The 21,787-nt window shown below is 37.8% G+C and overlaps 1 protein-coding gene across 2 annotated transcripts in view; it reads left to right on the top strand.

Annotated features, from left to right (window-relative positions):
• Positions 1-4,746: 4,746 nt before the first annotated feature.
• Positions 4,747-21,787, top strand: part of fndc3a (fibronectin type III domain containing 3A) — a 135,958-nt gene continuing 118,917 nt past the window's right edge. For both annotated transcript variants that reach the window (XM_079824336.1, XM_079824335.1), the window contains exon 1: positions 4,747-5,137. The gene's annotated coding sequence lies outside the window, so the exon portion shown is untranslated. The remainder of the gene's footprint in view (positions 5,138-21,787) is intronic.

The following is a 21,787-nucleotide window of genomic DNA, read 5'->3' as shown; positions in this document are numbered from 1 at the left end:
ATGTGTAAAGTTGCCATTTAATGCCGTAATATGTAATTTTGAATGGTTATTTATTTTGATATATTTGTTAAATGTCTGTTTTATTACAATATAAGACAATTCAAAACATATTTGCAAAAATAGAACAGATAGCAGGTTACAGAAATCAGACTTTATGCAATCTGACTCCACTGTTGCATGATGTCCACATTCGTGTACAGATAGTTTTTGGTGAATTAAAACTACTTTTTCTTTAAATTTCAGTTTATAAAATACTAACATATTCATCATACTTCACTGTACATAATAATTTTTTTTTTTTTTAAGCTCAATTGACCTTGTATAAAAGTTTTTCACAGATATGCCTGGAGCATTTGGCACATGGCTATCGCTGTCAGTCATCTTGGATTAATGATGTCATCAAGCAATGAATATTTGGAAGACAAGACAGTAGCCACTGTTAAAATATTGCTGTCAATCTACTGACACTGCCCTCAAGTGGTTTGGAGAAAATAACCAAGATAAATTAACTCCTAAATGGAGTTCAATTAACTGTCCCCAAATGTGGACACCATGCATGAAAACGGAAAACGAATAAACCTTTGTCTAATTTCGCCATTTTTAATTTAAAATAGGTATATAAGTACGTATATAATTTCCGTGATTTAATGTAATAATTAGCAACTGTCAATGTGAGAGGACAAGAAACATTAACAAATCCGTTTTCTTCATATGATGCATGAGATTAATAATGAATGTGTACATATTGTGAATGAATTAAAAAGTGATTCATAAAAAATATTCTAAATATAAATTGACCCTATGTTTTGTTGACTGCTTTAGGAGGGGAAGAGAGGGCAAGATACGGGGAATGAGAGAAAAAGAAAGAGTGATGGAGATGAGGAGAGAGCAGGATTTGACAGATAATCTACTGCCCACTGACTTAGACTCATAAGAGAATGATTTTCTCTTTTTTTGGCCTTCAAACGTCTTAAAATGCACATATGTAGATCAGAGAAATCTACATTTTCTCGGGGGAGCATATCCCCGATTCGAACACCCCTAACTACCTGTGTGTGCAGCAAAGTATAGGCCAAATAATTAAAGCACCTTTGTTTCCTGACCAATTATACGTTCGTGGTCCTACAAATGTACATGTTTCACAACAGGAAACAAACACATGTTAGCTTCCAGTTCTGTCACGTAAATTTGTGATTTAAACTTTGTGGGGAAGTTTTGATTATCCATGGCAAATAACAGTGTGTGTTTGGACTGAAAAAGGTGGTACATGATCTTGGTCAGTAATTTGACAACACTGTAGTAAATATGATGTGAAAAATGTCCACTTTTTGAAAGAAAAGAACCCCCCCCTTTCACTAGGCTGGTTCAAATGAACGCTGGATGAGTCATTTGCTTGGCTGTAGACTCTTTCAAAATTCCCTATGAATTAATTCAGTAATGCATTTGAGCTAAATAGGGGCAACTTGTCACATGAGACAGACAAAATCAAGTCCCGCCCTGCATTTGTTCTTGTTCAAGAAGGTGTTTGTACATCACAATAGGGAAGAAAAGACTATTGCGACCTCAATTTCTTTTCATTTAAATGACAATATTTGCTACTATACTGACACTCCTAACAAGGTTGTGGATTATATTACCACATTTGTATCTATAAACTAAAGTTCAGTCAGGTCCACTTAAGTCAAAAACACCACAGACAAACTTTTAATCAACTTTGTATTGGCATATTTTGGAAAAATTTATATTTGGCTATATGGCTCTGTTCTAAAGTCCCCATCCTTTACTTGAGCTCCATGAAAAGCCAAGACCGGGAACAGCACCAGATTCTGGGATCAACCTCCCATTTTTTAAACTGGGAGGGCAGCGAAACCCCCCATTTAGAACAGAGTATGCATCAATGACAACCAAATGACATTGATTAAGTTAAACACAGTTTAAGGAGGAGCTGGGGAGGAGGTGGGTTGCTACATGTCTGAACTAACACAGGATGCTTGATTTTTGGGGCTGTTTTCTCTCTCACATTTCTCTTCTGACAGATGTAAACTCACTTCTGAAATGTTTTTTTTTTAACTAATAAAAATGTGACAGATTCTTGAAACCATTAGCGAGCATTTTGATTATTCTGTTTATGAGGTTAAGTTTGATTAGATTAGATTATTAATGTATTATTTTTGTGTTTTAAATCAAATGTATAATTGTATTTATTTTATTAATTTGTATTTGCATTACCCTTGGGTATGTGTGTGTGTGTCCTCTTGTTTGTTACTTTGTTAATTTTCTTTAATGTTCTTCTGAAGGTTGTGTAGCCTGCCCTACAGTATCATTTCTGTTTATTTAAAAAAAAAAATAATAATAAAATGACAGTACCCATAAAAATGAATGGATGATGCCCTAAAATGAATTATTTATGTGGAAAATGTGTCTGTGACTTCTCTTATACAACGGTTTGGAAACTATAACTCACACCACAATTCATTTCTAATGGCAAGCAGAGGTTAGTGGATAGACAGTTGTTTTATGAGTCTTTCCACACGGTTTTTTTTTCTCAGTGTATTTCCTCCACTGACTTCTATTTAAATAGAGCAGCTTCTTGTCACTCTGTAGAAATTCAGAAGTGTCTATTAAGAACATTAATTAATAATAATAATAATATAATAGAAATGAATTTGAATTTTAAAGCACAACTCATACAAGATTATGAGAATGGTGGATTACAAGCCTTTGACTATCACTGTATAAATGGCATGTTGAGAATCAAATCAATGCGACATTTTTTTTTTTAATAACTAATGAGAATAGTTTTGGGTTTTGCATTTTTAGGGATTGGGACTGGGGTGTTGATTTCTTATCAAGATGTATTTTGTTATTTCAAATCTACCAATCCAATTATATTCTTTCCACCAACATATCTTATAACCACAACTGAACCACACATACAAACCCCATTTGGAATAACAGATTTGATTAAAAAGGGTCTTTGGTCTGTAATGAATGAGGATAGGAGTCTGTTAACTTTTTACCAAATCCTAATATTGTTTTGGCCCCCTTTTGCTGCCAAAACAGCCCTGACCCATCGAGGCATGGACTCCGCTAGACCCCTCAAGGTGTGCTGTGGTATCTGGCACCAAGATGCTAGCAGCAGATCCTTTAAGTCCTGTAAATTGTGAGGTGGGGCCTCCATTGATCGGACTTGTTTGTTCAGCACATCCCACAGATGCTCGATTGGATTGAGAAAACGTGATTCTTCAGACCAGGCCACCTTCTTCCATTGCTCCGTGGTCCAGTTCTGATGTTCACGTGCCCACTGTTGGTGCTTTCGGTGGTGGTGGACAGGGGTCAGATGGGCAGCCTGACTGGTCCTCGGCTATGCAGTCCCATACGCAACAAACTGAGATGCACTGTGTATTCTGACACCTTTCTATCAGAACCAGCATTAACTTCTTGAGCAATTTGAGCTACAGTAGTTCGTCTGTTTGATCGGACCACACGGGCCAGCCTTCGCTCCCCACGTGCATTAATGAGCCTTGGCCGCCCATGACCCTGTCGCCGGTTCACTACTGTTCCTTCCTTGGAGCACTTTTGATAGAGACTGACCACTGCAGACCGGGAACACCCCACAAGAGCTGCAGTTTTGGCCCACGTCACAATTTGGCCCTTGTCAAACTCGCTCAAATCCATTTTTCCTGCTTCTAACACATCAACTTTGAGGACAAAATGTTCACTTGCTGCCTAATATATCCCACCCTCTAACAGGTGCCGTGATGAAGAGATCATCAGTGTTATTCACTTAATAACTTATATAATATTATGCCTCCAAAACAATTTGAGTGTAATTTCATTGCATACAGTTTTATTCGCTTTGTACAAAACAGTTGAAGACTCATGTGAACTCTCATCTCTTATGGTAACAAATGTATTCTTTCTTAAAAAGTTGTACTTTCTTATTAAGATGTTAATTATGTCAAATCACACACTACCGTAATGCTATCCCACAAGCTTATGAACAATAGGCACATCTGAGATGATGTCTTATTGATTGGAAATTCACTGTCTAGGCTACTTTTTCTTGTAATCATGTTGTTGGATGATAAAAACATATTTGTTCACAAATGCAAGTGTGGCAAAACCTTCGTCTCTGCATTTAAAAAGTAAGTTTCTTTGTAGACAATTTCCCTCATTCATTTCATTTGTTTGAAGTTTAAACAATCCAGCAAATGTGTTGGGATGATAGTCTACTGGAAGATGAATGAAAAGACCCCTCTTTGTACCTTTTTTAAACAAAAAAAAACAATTTATTTGTGTGCCTTGCTTTACGGTTTCTTTCACACTTAGGAATTACAGTACGTATATTTTGTTAAAGTTCAATATAAAGCTGTTGTAAACAAACCGCGAGGGCTCCCCCTGTCGGAGGTGCTCTGTTTATCTGTGGCGCCATCTGTTGGTTACACCGAGGAACACTGAAACCTCCATAGACATTTTCAGGTAGTCTTGTGAAATGTGGATTTTATAAGTAATTTTGTAGTGCCACGACAAATGATAGTAATCGGCCTATTTATAAAAGAATACTGAAGTTAATATAGATTTTACACGTTATGCAGCCTTTATGTCAGTTTCGATTCCCCCCGTAAACGACACGTCTGAGAAAGAAAAAAACAACAACAACAACACATAAACAGGCTTTATGTTGCATAACTACAAACAGAAAGAGGAAAGGAATGAAATTTGACGCGGCCGTGATACGCATGCGCAGTGACGTTGTGTACATTCTTGAGCGGAAAATGACGGCGATTATCCAGACGCTTGAAGAGCCTGTGCTCGCTATGGATGGAGGTGGCCGTGAAAACTAACAACACTCGCGGGGAAAAGTTGTTTGCTTTGGAAGATCGCGATCTGTCTCGACTCCTGGACGTTTTCAGACGTAGGAAAAGGCGAGCGGATAAGGGCTGAGACTGTAAACTGGTGTAATATTCAAGTGTGATAGAGCCACGTAGCTTACAGAGATCCAGATCACACACACATAACACACACACACACACACACACACACACACACTGGCCTAGTGCTTTCAAAGCCTTCACACATACACATCAACCTGAAGAAGAAGAGGAGTGATATACAAAGCGGAACGAGCTGTTTGGTGAGTCGATTCACGTTTGCAAATGTTTTGGATTTAGCCTACTAAACGTGCATACGTTCACTACAGAGCATTTGGGTTTATTTACTCCACGCACGTAGATTTGGTTGTGTAAGTGATCTCTCTTTTGGGCCACTTTTAATGTGCAATGTTTGGCATGTGGTTTAAAAGTCTATATGAAAGAAATAGAGTAGGGCCTGAAGTGCACACGTCAACGTCATCTGATCACAGAGCTGCAGATTAAATACTGCTGCAGTCACTATACTCACTCCGGCCGTGTCTCAACAGCTCAAGAGCTTTCTAGCCTTCTAGCTAGGCTGCATGTTTGGGCAGCATGGGCGCGTGCAGCAGGTTTGGTCTTCATAGTCGCGTTAAATAAAAGAGCTTTTACATGCATCTGTGATGTCTAATAATGTTCAATTCGTATGATGTTCCGAAAGCAAAAAAAAAAATCGCCTTTACACCTTAAAGGATTAGTTCACTTTCAAATAAACTTTTGCTTATAATTTACTCACCCCCTTGTCATCCAAGATATCCATGTCTTTCTGTCTTCAGTCGAAAAGAAATGAAGATTTTTGATGAAAACATTTCAGGATATTTCTCCATATAATGGAAGTCAATAGACCCCAAACGGTTCAAGGTCCAAATGAGAGGTTCAGTACAGCTTCAAAAGGGCTTTAACCCACATCAAACACTACCAGACGATAGGGCCTTATCTAGCGAAACGATCGGCCATTTTTTAAAAAATAAATAAAGTTTAAGTTTTATAAGCACAAATGCTCGCCTTGCTCTGTTCATTGATGCGTGCTCGTGACGTCACATAAAACGCAATTACGCTGAAAAGGTCAAGCTAGACGCAGGCGGAAAGACCTTTGAATATGTGGATACGGTCCTCCTTCAGCTCATTTGTAAACACTGAGTCGGTACTTCCGCCTGCGTCTAGCGTGACCTTTTCAACGTAATTGCGTTTTATGTGACGTCACGAGCGCAGAACATAGAAAGGCGAGCATTTGTGCTTATAAAACTTAAACTTTATTTATTTAAAAAAAAAATGGCCGATCGTTTCGCTAGATAAGACCATTATTGATCGTCTGGTACCGTTTGATGTGGTTTAAAGCCCTTTTGAAGCTGTACTGAACCTCTCATTTGGACCTTGAACCGTTTGGGGTCTATTGACTTCCATTATATGGAGAAATATCCTGAAATGTTTTCATCAAAAATCTTCATTTCTTTTCGACTGAAGACAGAAAGACATGGATATCTTGGATGACAAGAGGGTGAGTAAATTATAAGCAAAAGTTTATTTGAAAGTGAACTAATCCTTTAAAGGTCCCATGGCATGGCATTTTTCTATTATTTTATAGTGTTTTCTGAGGTGTACTTATATTATTAGTATGATTTTTACATCATAAAATGTCATAATTTAGAAATAAAAGGCATTTTTTCTATACTGCTGTTTGCCCTGTGGCTGAATGCCCTGCTTCAAGAGGCGTGTCTGCTGTGAGACTTCAGTAAAAACGCCCACTGTTGTGATTGGCTGACATCTTTGCATTTTAAATGAGCGGAGGGGGCGTGGTTTAACGAGGCACGAGCAGCATAGTTGCCATGTCCGCGTATAACACGCGACTTTGGGCTTCTTTTTTTGGCAAGTCGCGTTAAAAAATCACGAGTCGCGGGTTGCGGTTTTTTGGGCTTATTTTAAAAAATGTGGTTGCTTGTTAGGAAAATATAATAAGCAACTTCGTTTCTTTACATTTATGGTCGCTGTTTTGTCCAATACATTGACTGACACTGTCTTCTCACAGCTAATAGCCATTCAGTGCAACGATAAGTGCTGTAGTAATCCGTCCTTTTATATCCCGCCTCCTTCTCTCCCTCATTGAAGAAAAATCGCGTTCAACGTGCAGGCATGTGACATTATAATTGCACGTAATGATAGTCAGTAGACATAAATAGACGTATACATTTTTACAAACAGTAGCACAAGCAGAGATGGAGAGGAAAGAGGGAGGAGAGGCACCTAATTTAATTTAAAAAATATTTTTGTGTATGTAATGTATTTAAAATTACAGGCTATTATAAAAAAAAACAAGTCTATTAATAATAACAGTAGGTATGGTTCGAATTTATTTGATTTTAAATATGTGGCTATATTGCAGCGCTCTAGTGCTTGTGTCCCAATGTGCACACTATCCATCCTAAATAGTGTGACATTAGTAATTTTCAGTACTATTTAGGGCAGATAGTGTGCACAATGAGATGCAGGGCTTGTCTTTTTCACGGTTTGCAGTGTGCGTGTTCACTACTGTACACTGCCCCTAATATGTGTGCACTAACTCTGACTATGGGTTACCATAATTGGCCTCCATGTCACTCTTTACTCTTCAAACCTCTTCTGTTCACAGCTGATCGGAGGATATTGTGTGTCCTTTATTGGAATTTGATGATTTTTATAAAATCACATCTGTTTTTGCTTTTCAAACTCTGAGAGGTTTCAGTTTAATATGTTGCAGGCTCATTTATTGATAAAAAAATGATTTATTATAAATAATATTGATGATAATAAATAATATAATAATATTGGGCTTGTTTTGGGCTTGTTTTTGAAGCTGCGGTTGCTTATTTGTCTCGCGAGAGTTGGCAACACTGACGAGCAGGCACGAGTCTGCCAGAGAGACGGATGGACCTGTGTTCACTTCTCATCAGTTCTCTCAGCATGTCTCAGTTCAGGGTGAACTGTTACAGCATATACTTCAGGTTATTAGTTTATTTCTAGTCAGAGGGGCTGTCACTCATGTCAGAAAGTTAGTAACTTTAGTAAATTATGGATCAGCGCTGACTCGAGACGCGAACCGTTTAGAACGATTCAGTCCGATTTGGTGAACTGGTTCGGTTCACTAAAAAGAACCGATTCAAAAGAATGATTCGTTCGTGAACCGGACATCACGGAGACGAAGCGATTGCTAACAAAGTTATTTATAGTAACTACTGAGTTATGAGAGCGCTGTCAGTCAGCGCGAGTTTATTGTGTTTGTATCTGAGAGTTCTGAATAAACACGAGTCCCAGTCACACCGAGTCCTCTTCATCATTATTCTACCAACTTTGTAACACATGCAATGTACCATTACAGCGAGATGAACGAGTTAGTAAGTGTTGAGTATAGCATTATTTCTAGATATGTTCCAATCATATAAATAGCGTCAGTGACGCGCATTGAGTAACGTTACACAGCGCAAACAAAGACACAACAGCAGTAATCGAATGTAATCCAGTTTATTGTGGGGAAAGCTGGCTAGCCTAGCCCAGATATGCTCACGCTTACCCTCCTTCTGCTTAATCTCACGCCACGTTTGGTGCCTCCGCTGTGGGCCAGATGCAGTACTGGGGGTCGGGGATGTTGGAGGCCGAGCTTCGGCGTGTGTGAAGTTTATCTCTAAAGATGTGACTGCTGATGTTAAACAGAAAAGACTGTATGCACATTTTAGAACAGATAGACGCGACAAGGACGTACAAAAACACTGACTCACAAGATAGAAAACACGAAAACACTGTTCTGTCGGGAGAGAGAGAAGCCGCTGCGTGTCCACAAATAATAAATAATAAGCTACACATAAGAAATCAATGATCACAGATCAGAAGGAACTGAAGAAAGACTTCTGTTTTCATTTGTACATCCAAACACTGAGAAACTGCCTGTGTTCACTCGTTCACAAGTAACGTTAATGATCTCAAGTGTTTGCATGGGCGTGCCAGATTCTCTGGGCGGAGGAAAGGGAGGGAACCGTTCCTGCTTGGACGTCAAACCAGGAGACTTCAGGATTGGCTCGTCTGGCCTGTCATTTTCTCAAAGGCAGAGAAAGACAGCCAGAACTCGGTTTTACACCGATCAACATTTCTATCCACTTGGGGACAATATTCAGGCTAGGGGAACTCATATTAATGTTGAAATACCCCATAAAATGAAAATTTCATGCCATGGGACCTTTAAATGTCAAATATGTTCAGGTTCAACACAGTTCGAAGTAACTTCTTTAATGACAAAAAAGTAGGTTCGATTTGATTCGGGGCTAAATGTTATGTTCCGTTCGAACTTTGGAATGTCTCTGTGATGCACACAAATGTTCAGTTTGAACTCGAATGTGTCTAAAAGTTGATGGCCAAAAATGTTCGGAAATACCCAATAGTGTTTTCTAGAAAGGCAGCTAGCTCGGTTTTGAGACACAGGCACTGACACTGTTTTGTTTTCATTGTGCATGAGTCTTTAAGTTCATAAAGTTTTAACATTTGGCGCTATTGACCAAATTATTTAAAAAAAAAAATAATAATTGGCGAATTATTGCTCTGAAACGTGTAGTATTGTGTGTAGTTTGTCCTTGTAATGTTAAGGGTTAAGTGTGCATTTCAGCACCACCAGTGTCATCAAATTAAGAGTTAAAACAGTATTATGGTCCACTTGTCCTCCATTGGTTGGACAAACAGACAGTCCCACCCCAAAAGCATGCTGGATGCTTAGTGTAACGTTCAGTGTTTTAAAAGTGACACCGGATTCAGCTTTATAAATGTCTTTTTTAAATAGTTTTTTTAGACGTATTACAGTAAGACGGAAAGTATTTAGTAAAAAAAACATACTTTACCGTTAAAAATCTACTCAGCTCAGCTCCGTTATATTCCAGTTTACCACCAGATGCCAGAAACGTTCAGTAACTCTGTTCTGGCACTATTATGCACACGCCACCACCTACAATTATTATTGTTATTACTTATTGGGGTCATGGCGTGAGTTTTTAAACCATTTTAATATGTTACACTTATGCTGTTAATAAAGTTTACACGAAAAAGGTTCTATAATATTCACGAAAATGATTATTTTCAACCCTCATTCTGATCGTCTGTCTGAAATGAGCTGTTTTTAAGGGGCGGTTCCTTTAAGGCTTGTCAGTAAATGGCAACTGTTATGATTGGTTAGCGCCATTGCATAGGGAAAAGCATCAACGCCTACTTCCTATCTGCAGTCAAATGCTTTGAACAAACATGTTCGACTTGAAGTGGCGTTGCGTCGGCCGATTGGTGTGTGACATCAAAGTACAGCGAGACGATTATAGCAAGCTAGTGATCGACCGATATTTACTTTATTATGACTTAAAAAAATAATAATAATTTGAATTTAATAAACCTTTTTTTTTTACAAATCTGTAAAATAAACAGACATGCTTCTTGATTCTGTAGTCCTTTTGCAGTATTTTGTTCACAAATAAAGATATTGTTAAAAATATGAACAAAAAGGAAGTAAACACTGTAACCGAAAAGGGGTACTCATTAATCTGGCAAGTTTGGCACTGGGAATCATATTTTTTCAAATGGAGACAAGGTAACACTGATTTTACATACAGCACGCAGTGAAAATGACATGAATATGACATAAGCAGAATTTGATTTGGGTGCCACCGATACGATTGATTATTGTCAATTCTTGATAATTCGCACACCCAGTATAAAATGTATTCGTTGTATCTGTGTTGCTTACATCATGTCTGCCTGTCATATTTTTACCCTTATATGGTTTTTAATTGTAACAGTAGCAAACCCACAAGAGTGGTCAGGTGTTAATTTTCAAAGTCTTACAGTACTACAGGTCAGACTGGGATATGTACTTTTTTATGTTTTTAAAATAAGTCTCTTATGCTGAATATGCTCACAATTATAACACCCCCCCCCCCCCCCCCCCCCAGGATTCTTTGATGAATAGACGGTTCACAATAACAGCATTTCTCTGAAATAGAAAGCGTTCAAAGAACCCGAAAAAATGTTCAACACTGATAATAATCATAATGTTTCTTGAGCCGCAAATCATCATATTAGAGTGATTTCTGAAGGATCATGTGACACTGAAGACTAGAGTAATGATGAAAATACAGCTTTGATCACTGGAATACATTACATTTTACTTGATATTTTCATAAAAAAACCTTAAATGGCAATAATATTTCACAATATGACAGTTTTTACTCTATTTTTGATCAAATAAATGCAGCCTTGCTGAGTAGAAGAGACATATTTTGGCGGAAACGCTCAGGAAGACCTATAGTGCTGCTTTTTGTTGACCACAATAGATTATAAATGATTCTCATTATGAATTTGGGAAGATGTTTCCAGCATGTTGCGTTCCCAAATGATCACTTTGAGTGACTCGAGCATATAGCACTTGAACAGAAACTGAAACATGCAGCACGTCAGATAAGGTATTCGCACTAAACCGTCACATTCTCAAATCCATCCATCCATAAAAAGCTTACCGGCTAACTGACGAGTAGCACCGCTTCAGTGCCAATTTTTCTTGCACTTTCAACTAGTATTGTCAGCGTGATATATTTATGTATTTTTTCCCCCCAAACCAGTTCAGCGGAAATCCCGGCCCGTTCTGGAATTTCTAACTTTGATACGATACCTGGAAAAATATCGATACCACAGGAAAAAAACGCTGCATATACTGATATTTTTAATATTATTTATTTTTTGTCCATCTTTTGAAAGTCTAGGGCTCTAGGCAATCAAACATTTCTTCCGAAGAGATCACTTTATATAATACATTTTTTTTTTCATGTATAAACGTTGATCAATTACCATGACAATCATCTCACAAATATTTGCTAACTCAATGTATTTTTTACAATGGGGTAATTTTGTTGCAGTAGCTTACTCACACAATTTCAAAAGACAAGTAAACAGTAATAAAATAAGATCAAATAAACAAATTACTAACAATAGCACAAATAAATACAATAGAATAAAGGTACAAATCAAATAGACTGCTTTATTTTTTCTGGTAGGTCTAACAGTATTCAGATAATAATATATATACATATATACACTGTGTATAATTATTATGTATATTTGAATACACAACACACATGTATAATCTTAAACGAACACGGCGACTTTTTGGGACTTTAGATTATTCTCCGTATCCCCCAGAGTTAGATAAGTCCATACATACCATTCTCATCTCTGTGCATGCCAATAGGAAAATGTTGGCGTTATTTAGTCACTTATTGAGCAGTAGGCTAGCTGGAGCCATTTACCTCCAGTCTTTGTGCTAAGCTAGGCTAGCGGTGGGTGCGTCAGACAGAGTTATGGCACGCACGGAAATGAGAATGATGAGAACTTATCTAACTCTGGGGGATACAGTGAATAAGAAAAAGTTGGCGTGTTCCTTTAAGAAATATTTGCATGTATATACTGTATATATATATATATATTAGTGCTGTCAAACGATTAAAATATTTAATCGCGATTAATCGCATTAATGTCATAGTTAACTCACAATTAATCACAATTAATCGCACATTTTTATTTATTCTAAATGTCCCTTGATTTCTTTTTGTCCCATTATTTTTTCTTATTTTAATGCTCGTATCAACATAGAAAAGTGGATCGGCTTGCTTTGTTCAAATGTTTGTTTTATTGAAAACAACATTGGCATACTTTAGTGTTCGATTTCACACCAACATTCTCACTTGGAGCAAATAATCTCACACAATGTAACACTGCCCATCAATAAAAGGGTGAAACAAATACTTTGTTGCACAAACAGCCCCTTCAACAGCCCTTTCTAAGGGATCAAAACAGGGTGATACAAAATAAAATTACAAAGTGCACATGCAAGGTAAACTAGGACTCCGCCTATAGTGCAGTTAAACCAGGGGTCGCCAACTAGTGAACTCCGGTCCGAATCCGGACCGCGAGATGCGTCCATCCGGACCGCGAAGCCTTTTGACATAATGAAACAGTTAACGTTGCAATGCTCACTGTTACTACGTTCAGACCCAGACGCGCGGTCATCCGGTCAAGCATGCAGTGAAGAAGAGACTGATGGTGCTCACACCGGACGCGAATGACGCGACATGCACACCGCTTAATCCGCGCCGCAGAATGTCTATTTGCGTCTTTGCATTGACTTAAATCACTCGCGCAAAACGCTTCATTCGCGTCCGGTGTGTAGGCTACGCACCATCAGAGCAGAAAGCAGCGCTCAAGACAAGCACTTTTAGTTGAAGACCCCTGAGTTAAACCATGGCTTAATACGTTTCTCATTTCGGCGTCTCACGCTTGCCATCCACGTCTACTCTTTTAATGGCCCAAACGAGTGCGGGCAGCCGCAGCGTGCCTGATGTTTTGTTTCCGGTCTAGCTACATCCGGAGTGGTGTTGTAGTTTTTCTAACGTTACTAGTTGTTGCAACAGCATGTGAAAAAACTACAAAGTTTGTTAGACCAAAAAGAACGTTAATCTCGCGATAAAAAAATTGACGCCGTTAAAATAGGTTTGCGTTAACGCCGTTAATAACGCGTTTAACTGACAGCACTAATATATATATATATATATATATATATATATATATATATATATATATATATATATATATATATATATATTAGGGCTGTCAAAAGATGAATCGCGATTAATCGCATCCAAAATAAAAGTTTGTGTTTACATAATATATGTGTGTGTAGCTGTGTACTCTGTTAATTATTATTTTATGTAAATACACACACATTCATGTATATATTTAAGAAATATTTGCATGTATATACTGTATATACATTTATATAATCTATAATATATAAATATAAATGTTTTATATATAAAAATAATATTATTTTCTTAAATGTATACATGCTTGTATGTATTTATATATAAATAATAATTAACAGAGTACACACACATATAATATGTAAACACAAACTTTTATTTTGTATGCGATTAATCTTTTGACTGCCCTATTATATATATATATATATATATATAATATATAAAACATTTCTTAAATATATACACGCATGTGTGTATTTATATACACATAATAATTATACACAGTACCCACACACAAACTTTTATTTTGGATTCGGTTAATCGCAATTAATCGATTTGACAGTACTAATGTAAATAAAATGGTATATCAGTCTGGCGACTGTGGCGAGTAAACATCATTTTTTTATGTTAATTTATGTTGCCAAGGTGTGTGTAGAGGGTTGTGTAGAGCGGCGTCAGCTGTTATGACTGAATGCCAGTGGGCGGGGTCTATGGTGCTAATCTAGGGGCAGTTTTATGCAAATATATATACTTGTGTGATGTCACAAATCCCACGATATCCAACTGAGATGTTTTTGGTGCTTGATAAAATAAATGCTTTGTTTATAACGATGAGGACATTTTAAGCTGAGAAACTTGCAGGATGTTTCAATGGTGCAAAGACGTCTTATATGTAAAAAAAAGCTCAAGGAAAAACCCTGACCCTTTTAAAGAATAAAGAAAATGAAGGTTTTATGGTGAAGACGACACAATGTTTTTGACATAACTAAAAAAAAATGATTATATAACTCTAAAACTTTCACTAGCTTTCAGTTAATTTTCTTTCACAAAGAGACTTTGATGGAAAACTCCAGCTCGGTTTTATACAGTGCACTGCAGCACACTTGGTTATTTATTAATAGAGTCACGGCTAATAACCATGCAAACATCAGTGCTTGTTTTAGACCTTTGTGCTGTGCTACATTCACGTATTTTGCTTTGAAAGAGTCTACAATTTTCCCTGAAATATTTAACAGCTGTATTTTTTCATTAAGTATCATCCCCAAATGTCTCTTTTTATTAATTTGGAACATACTTGGCTTTGTAAGGGAATCTTATTTACACGCAACTTTAAAATCATGTGTTGTTCGTTACATTCCCCGCCGCTTTAGGGCATGCATGCTTCCCTTTCAGCTGTCAATCACGGACATATAATATGCATCAGTGCTTTGATACAGATCCGTGATCATCACAGCACAGAGCAAACTTGTTTTTCTTTTATCTTGGACACTGTGTGCAGAAAATCTGGATTCTGAGGAAATACAGATATTTTATTTTGTGATGAGAGCTTTAGTTACACCACCACTGTCCACTAGGGATGGAGGGGAATCGGTAAAGCATAGTATTGATATTTTGTGTGAGGATACTGTATCAATACACGGACGACGAGTATTGATCTTTTCAGGGCTTGAATTTCGGCTTGGGATTGCCACTTGCAATGTGGGAAATAATAATAATAACAGGAAGTCTTTCAAACTGTATTTTCATAGTGTGAGTAAATCAGGTACTTCGGCTGTCTGCAGTCTGCACTGTCCTCCGGATGGTCCACACACACCTTCCGCATTACAGACAATATTTGAGTTCTCACAGATGTACAACAGTGCATGCGCAAGGCGAATGTAGAGAAAGAAGACTAGGTGGTGTATTGTGCAGTAGTCTAAAGCGATACAAAGCGGTGTTCATTTTGACAGCAAATTTTGGTTGTTTTAGTCAGTCTTTTGACTAAAATACCATTTAGTTTGTCATATTTTAGTCACCTGAATTGCTTTAGTTTTAGTCGACTAAATCTTCAGTAGATTAGCCTGACGTCGTCATACTCAATTAGTCAGCATATGAGTCTGATTCTTCTCCATTGGGCTGTGATTATGGGGCGTTTCAACCGAACCAGGAAAGACCTCAATTGGATAGACCTACAACCAATCAGAGCAACGGAGCGACGCATAGTTGTCAACAGAACTCAACTGCACGCACGCTGGAAGAAGTAGAAGATGATGAGTGTAAACGATTTTTGCCGCTGTTGTAAAAAAGAATCGGATCAAAACAGGGCAAATACGTTAAAAATAATTAGCAAATATGACTATATGTCCAGGTGGAAACTGTCAAAACGGCAATCCCCTTTCAATGTCAACAGTAAGAATTAAGCCAATTTAAGTGCAAAAAGTGTGCCCAATATAAGAGATCTGAAGAAGCAATGTAAGTAACAGGCATTCACATGCGGAGTACTAGAGAAATAGTAATGGTGAATGCATATACGAACAAGTTCTCCGTTTAGGATTAGAACAAACTCAACCCAAGCGCTCTTTGGTGACGTGGATGATTACGTTACTGTTGATCATCTGTCCATCATCGTATAAAGCCCGCCCTGACAATTTGATTGGTCCGAACAGCTCCTGTTCAAGCGTAGTTGCTCCACAACGGATCAAGTCCAGACCGAACTTCCTGAACTCAAATGTTGTGGGCGGGGCTAAATTCGTCTGGCATCCAGGCTAACAGCAGATCTTTAGTCGACTAAAATCTAATTTAGAAAAAATCTAAATTTCTAAGTTTAGTTAAATTGTAATGCATTAATTAAAGGAACTGATTCAAGATTTTGGGATTTATAATATCTAAAAACCATTAGAACAATGTTATATATTTTGTTACTTAAATTATCCTAAATGCTTCCTAAATCCTGAGAAATAAGCAATTTTAACTGGGACACGGACCGTTTCCGAGTGTCGTCTATCAACAACGTCATACCCGCATTCCCCTCGATTTTATTTTGTTAAAACCATGGAAACACCAAAGGCGCTTTAAAGCCTTTAACATGAGACTGGCAGAAACTGTGTGCCAGTCTCATGTTAATCTTGAGGGCCAATAGAGTAGTATTGCATCCTTCATATCGCTATACTATACTAAATATATATTTAGTTTTATCATATTTATAAAAAAACGATACGCTGTACCGATTCTTTCCAAAAATAGCTGAGCTTGTGTAGGCGTGCAGTGGGCGGAGCTAAAGAGACACACACATACACACACACACGAAATACATCATGGCATTATCCCTGGGTAACGTTCGATTCACTATACGTTTGTGTTGTTGACATTATATGCACTTACTCGCCGATTGCTAACAAAACACAGACATTTGTTGCAGTTTCGACTCGTGACCGGGAACAAACGAAACACACTTGCAGAACTCAGTGGACGCAGTTTGTTTTTCCTGAGCAGCAACAGTTTCCTTAACATGGTGTTATTTGGGAAGCTGAACAAAGTTATCTTTCCCTCACACCAGAAACACACTTCTTTAGTGACATTGTTGATTTTGTGGTCTAAAAACTAAATGACAGCGCTATCGACGGCTACTGTAACCGAACGAAGCTCGTTGATGGACGTGCTCTTGCTCTCGCTCTGGTTGATGTGCGCACACACTCTTCCGGGAGAAGTGCCCATACAAGCAATTCCGCCCTTTCCGAAACTTATTTGAATCCTGAAGGAGTGTATTTGGCACTGATGCTAACTCGTTTTTTTTTTTATTTTGGCCATGTTTAGCATGAGAAATAACTCTTTAACAGTGTAAATAAGTCAGAATGCATTAATAAATAGCATTAGACCCCCCCCCCCTCCCCTTTTAATATATTATGTGTTTTATTAGACAGGTGAGCAACTGTTTGGATCCATTCATCGACAGAAAACGAATCATTGTTATATAGCTTAACACATTTAGTCTTAAGGCCTGTACACACCGGGACGAATATCGCGCGCGCTTATCGCCAGCGTTTTTCGTGCCGTTTTTCGGCGCGTCTTGAGTGTTCACACCCAAGCGATTTTCACTGGCGCTGCGCCCAAGTGAACGTGCACATTCAGTAGATGCGCTCCCGGTACACAAGATGGTGCTGCGGCACTTTAAGCCTCTGACACTCACTTGTCACACAGAAGGAGAAGAGAGACAGTATTTACGTGCTTGCCAAAACCATAGACATATTATGTATATGGACAAAACCATTCACACACTTTTTGCTAACTGGCAAGCAGCATTAGCAGTTCATCTTCTTCTTTGTCTACTTACTACTTCTTCGTCGTATCAATGTGTGCTCGGCAAGAGCGTTTTGTGCTTGAGCGCCACCAAGTCGTGTTTTACTGTCACTTCAGCAGCTCCAGGCACGTGAACAAAAGCGCCGATCTCATTGGTCGGACAGTTTTTTACGCGCCGCGTCAAAATAAAAAAACGAACCCGAGGCGTTTTTTTTAAATTGTTTAGTCCCGAGGCGTTAAACGTCGGCGATAAACGCGTGCAAAAATCGCCCCGGTGTGAACAGGCCTTTATTTTTTAATGCCCATTATTGATCTAGCAAGTGTCTCATAGTAGCCGGCTAGCCGCCAAGCGAACGCACAGAGTAGCATTATCACATAACTTTCAACACACTCAAATTATTATAATATGATAAAACAACGCTGCGTTACCCCACATGATCGATGCATCTCTAATTGATTTCCATCAAGATTTGCATAAATTTTTGGCAATGCAAGAGTCCAGCACTCTGTCAAGTCTCCTCCAGCACATCCCAAAGACTTTCAATGAATTTAAGGTCTGGACTTTCAATGAATTAAAGGCTCCCTCACAACCATTCTTTCACCACTTGAGCCTTGACATTGTCATCCTGGAAAAATGCCATGATGTGCTCCTACATGGTTGTTTAAGAAATGAAAAGCAACACACTCCATCAGTGAGGGTTAGAAGAACTGTTGGCAAACATGCTAGAAACATAATAATCACTGCAATAATGATCCAATCATTTGATTCTTAAGCATTTGCTTTTTTAAACTAAAACAGCAAAACATTTTGGGCCAGTTGTATGTTATTGCAATACTCAGTATTTCGCAAAGCGTTTAAAATCACAATAATATCGTATCATGGCTTAAGAATCTTGATATCATATCGTGGAGCCTCTGGCGATTCCCATCCCTACTGTCCACTTGAGTTACTTTAGCTTTTTCCGATCTATTCCAGTCCTTTAATGATGCAGAATGTTGTAATTGTGGCGGTCACACAAGCTTTATGAAGCCGCTAGGAAAACCACTGGATTTTTCAAATCCAATATAAGGACACTCACAATGGCTTTCTAAGCCATTTATATCCCATTTAGTCAGAAGATGAGAATTGCACAGGTCACCGTTTGCATTTCAAGTGGTTTGTGGTGGGACTAAAAGATTATCAGCTGCAGCTCAACATCTGCGCGAGGCAAACTGTGACTGAAACTACCCAATCTGAAAACTCTTCTAACCACTGAAACTGAAACGTTGACTCACAACCAGAAAGTTTGTTCGCAAGAACATCTGATAGGTTGACATTTTGCCAGATTTGATTATAAATACGTGAGAATGTCTTCTTGCACTTGAGGCTAAATACACCTTCCTTGTTTGGTTCTTAACTTTTGAACTGTTTTGGTGTCGATTTCTAGTACGGTTTCTTCTTCTTCTTTTTTTTTGTACATATTGCATAACTAGCTTCATGACCTAACTAAAAAAAAGTAATTAAATATGATTTTTAACTAAATGTACAGAATTGAACTAAAACAAGGCAACAACACTTGACCACACGGATCATTTACATTTCATTCTGGCATCTGCATAAGGGACTTTCTGATTCATTCTCCAGAATGTTTTTCTTTTAACTGAAAGGCAGATGTTGTCATGCTTGATGCTTTCTGTCTTTTTTCGTCTTCAGTCATAATCTTGATTTTCAAGGTTTCAATGGCCGTGTGTACACTGCAGCTAAACATGATACACCTTCTAAGGTCTCGTGTACTTGCTTACAGGTTCAGAGATGGTGATAACAATGACACTGATCAAGTGATTTTGTCCATAATAAAATGGACATGCTAGGCAATTGGCTATTTTTCCTCTCTCTCTTTTTCATTTCCCGACTAAAACAGGAAACATTTGAGCACTAATGCAACAAAATAAAGCGCAAATGCTGTGCATTAGGTGAGCAATTCATACTGTGTATTTTATCCTTCCTGTGTAGCCACGGCACAGAGAATGATGGGAAATGTAGTCTCTCATATACCTGCTATGACTAGTGTTTTCTTGTGAGGTCTTCTTCATCAATGGTAGTGCAAACTAAATTATTCTTTCAGCATTCACAATTACAATTTATTATAATCAATACCAATTTGCTTCCGCTGTAATTCTGGAATCGACACGCCCTCAACGCCCCCCCACAAGTCATTTCCCTCCGGTAATTACGACTTTATGGTTCATGTGCACTCAAGTCGTAAATACGATCATTACGACAAAGCGGCACGCATCCTACAAACGAAAGCAGCCACAAATTATTCAGGTAGTGACCATTTGACAAAACAAAACTAAGCGACTAGTTGTAAATGTTGTGATTTTAAGTGCAGTGTGTGTTAACAGAAAACGGCTCCCCTGCCAACTCTCTCTGGTCAGTACTATTTTTTTCTTCCATCAAAAATATTCAGCATTAACGGGTGCCATCCATCACTAGAGTTTGTACCGAAATTTCTGTAGTCATTGCTGATGTAAATGTCTCTACAGTTCCGCTTGGGGTCAGTCTTTTTTTTTTTTTTTTTGCAGCACAGCTGTTTTCACAACTGAGAAGAACTTTTTTTTTTTTATTGAACATCAAATCATCATATTGGAATGATTTCTGAAGGATCATGTGACACTGAAGACTTTAGGAATGATGCTGAAAATTCAGCTTTGATCACTGGAATAAGTTACATTTCAAAATGTATTAAAATTAGTGCTGTCAAACAATTAATCGCATCCAAAATAAAAGTTTGCGTTTACATAATATTTGTGTGTGTACTGTGTATAATTATGTATATGCAAATACACACACATGCATTTATATATTTAAGGACAAATTGTATACAGTTCATGCATGCAAATATTTCTTAAATATATATACATGTATGTTTGTGTATTCAAATATACATAATAAATATACACAATACACACATATATACACTGATCAGGCATAATAAGGTGAAGTGAATAAAACTGATTATCTCTTCATCACGGCAAAGTTGATGTGTTAGAAGCAGGAAAAAAGGAAAAGCGTAAGGATTTGAGCGAGTTTGACAAGGGCCAAATTATAGCAGATAATGCACCGCCACAAAGCAAAAATAGTTCAGGAATGGTTTGAGGAGCACAACAACGAGTTTGAGGTGTTGACTTGGCCTCCAAATTCCCCAGATCTCAATCCAATCGAGTATCTGTGTAAAAAAACTGAAGCAAAACACTGATGCATTATTCCAAATATCATATTTTATGTTCCACAGAAGAAAGTAATTTATGCAGTTTTGGTATGACATGAGGATGAGTAAATTATGACAGAACTGTCCCTTTAAAGTGATCACATGACCTCACTCATTTGCGGTTTAAGCATAATCATTGTAATATTCATGTAAATGCACTGTTCAGTGCAGAAATGAAGATATGTGCCTCACAGTGATGATTATAATGTACTGCGAGCCATAACTTTCAGTTTCTCTCTGAAGATTGTATTCTTCCTGGGTTTTTTTTTGTTACAGCATTTAATAAGAAAAATTCTAATGATAGTATTCTTAGCAGGTATTTTCATCACTTATTATGAAATGTCAACTCTCGTTGAAAGCGAAGTCAAAAAAAGGCCACAGAGACTTTGGAAGTTCCTCGTTCTTCCACACACCAAATTGGATTTTCCCCTCACCGTTGTAATCACATTTTTAGATGTAATATTTGAATTAAAGGGGACCTATTATGCAAAATTCACTTTTTATATGAAACATAAATGTGTGTCTGCAGTGTGTACACAACCACCCTGTAATGGTAAAAATCCAGTTACTCCTTTATTTATATTCCCCGTAAATCAGTGTCTCAAAATGAGTCGTTTGTGTATTCTACCCATAGACTGTAAAAAAATATGGACGTAGTGTCCGTGACGTCATCCATAGGATTCTGAAGAGCCGTTCTGAAGCGTAAAGTAGGGTCGAGCTGGCCGTCGCCATCTTGGCAGCGCGTCATCGCGTGTCA

Source organism: Gobio gobio (assembly GCF_949357685.1).
Source record: "Gobio gobio genome assembly, chromosome: 8".
In the NCBI taxonomy this organism is placed as follows: Eukaryota; Metazoa; Chordata; class Actinopteri; order Cypriniformes; family Gobionidae; genus Gobio; species Gobio gobio.
Note: the sequence above shows the minus strand (reverse complement) of the source record. Positions and strands in the feature narration are given on the sequence as shown.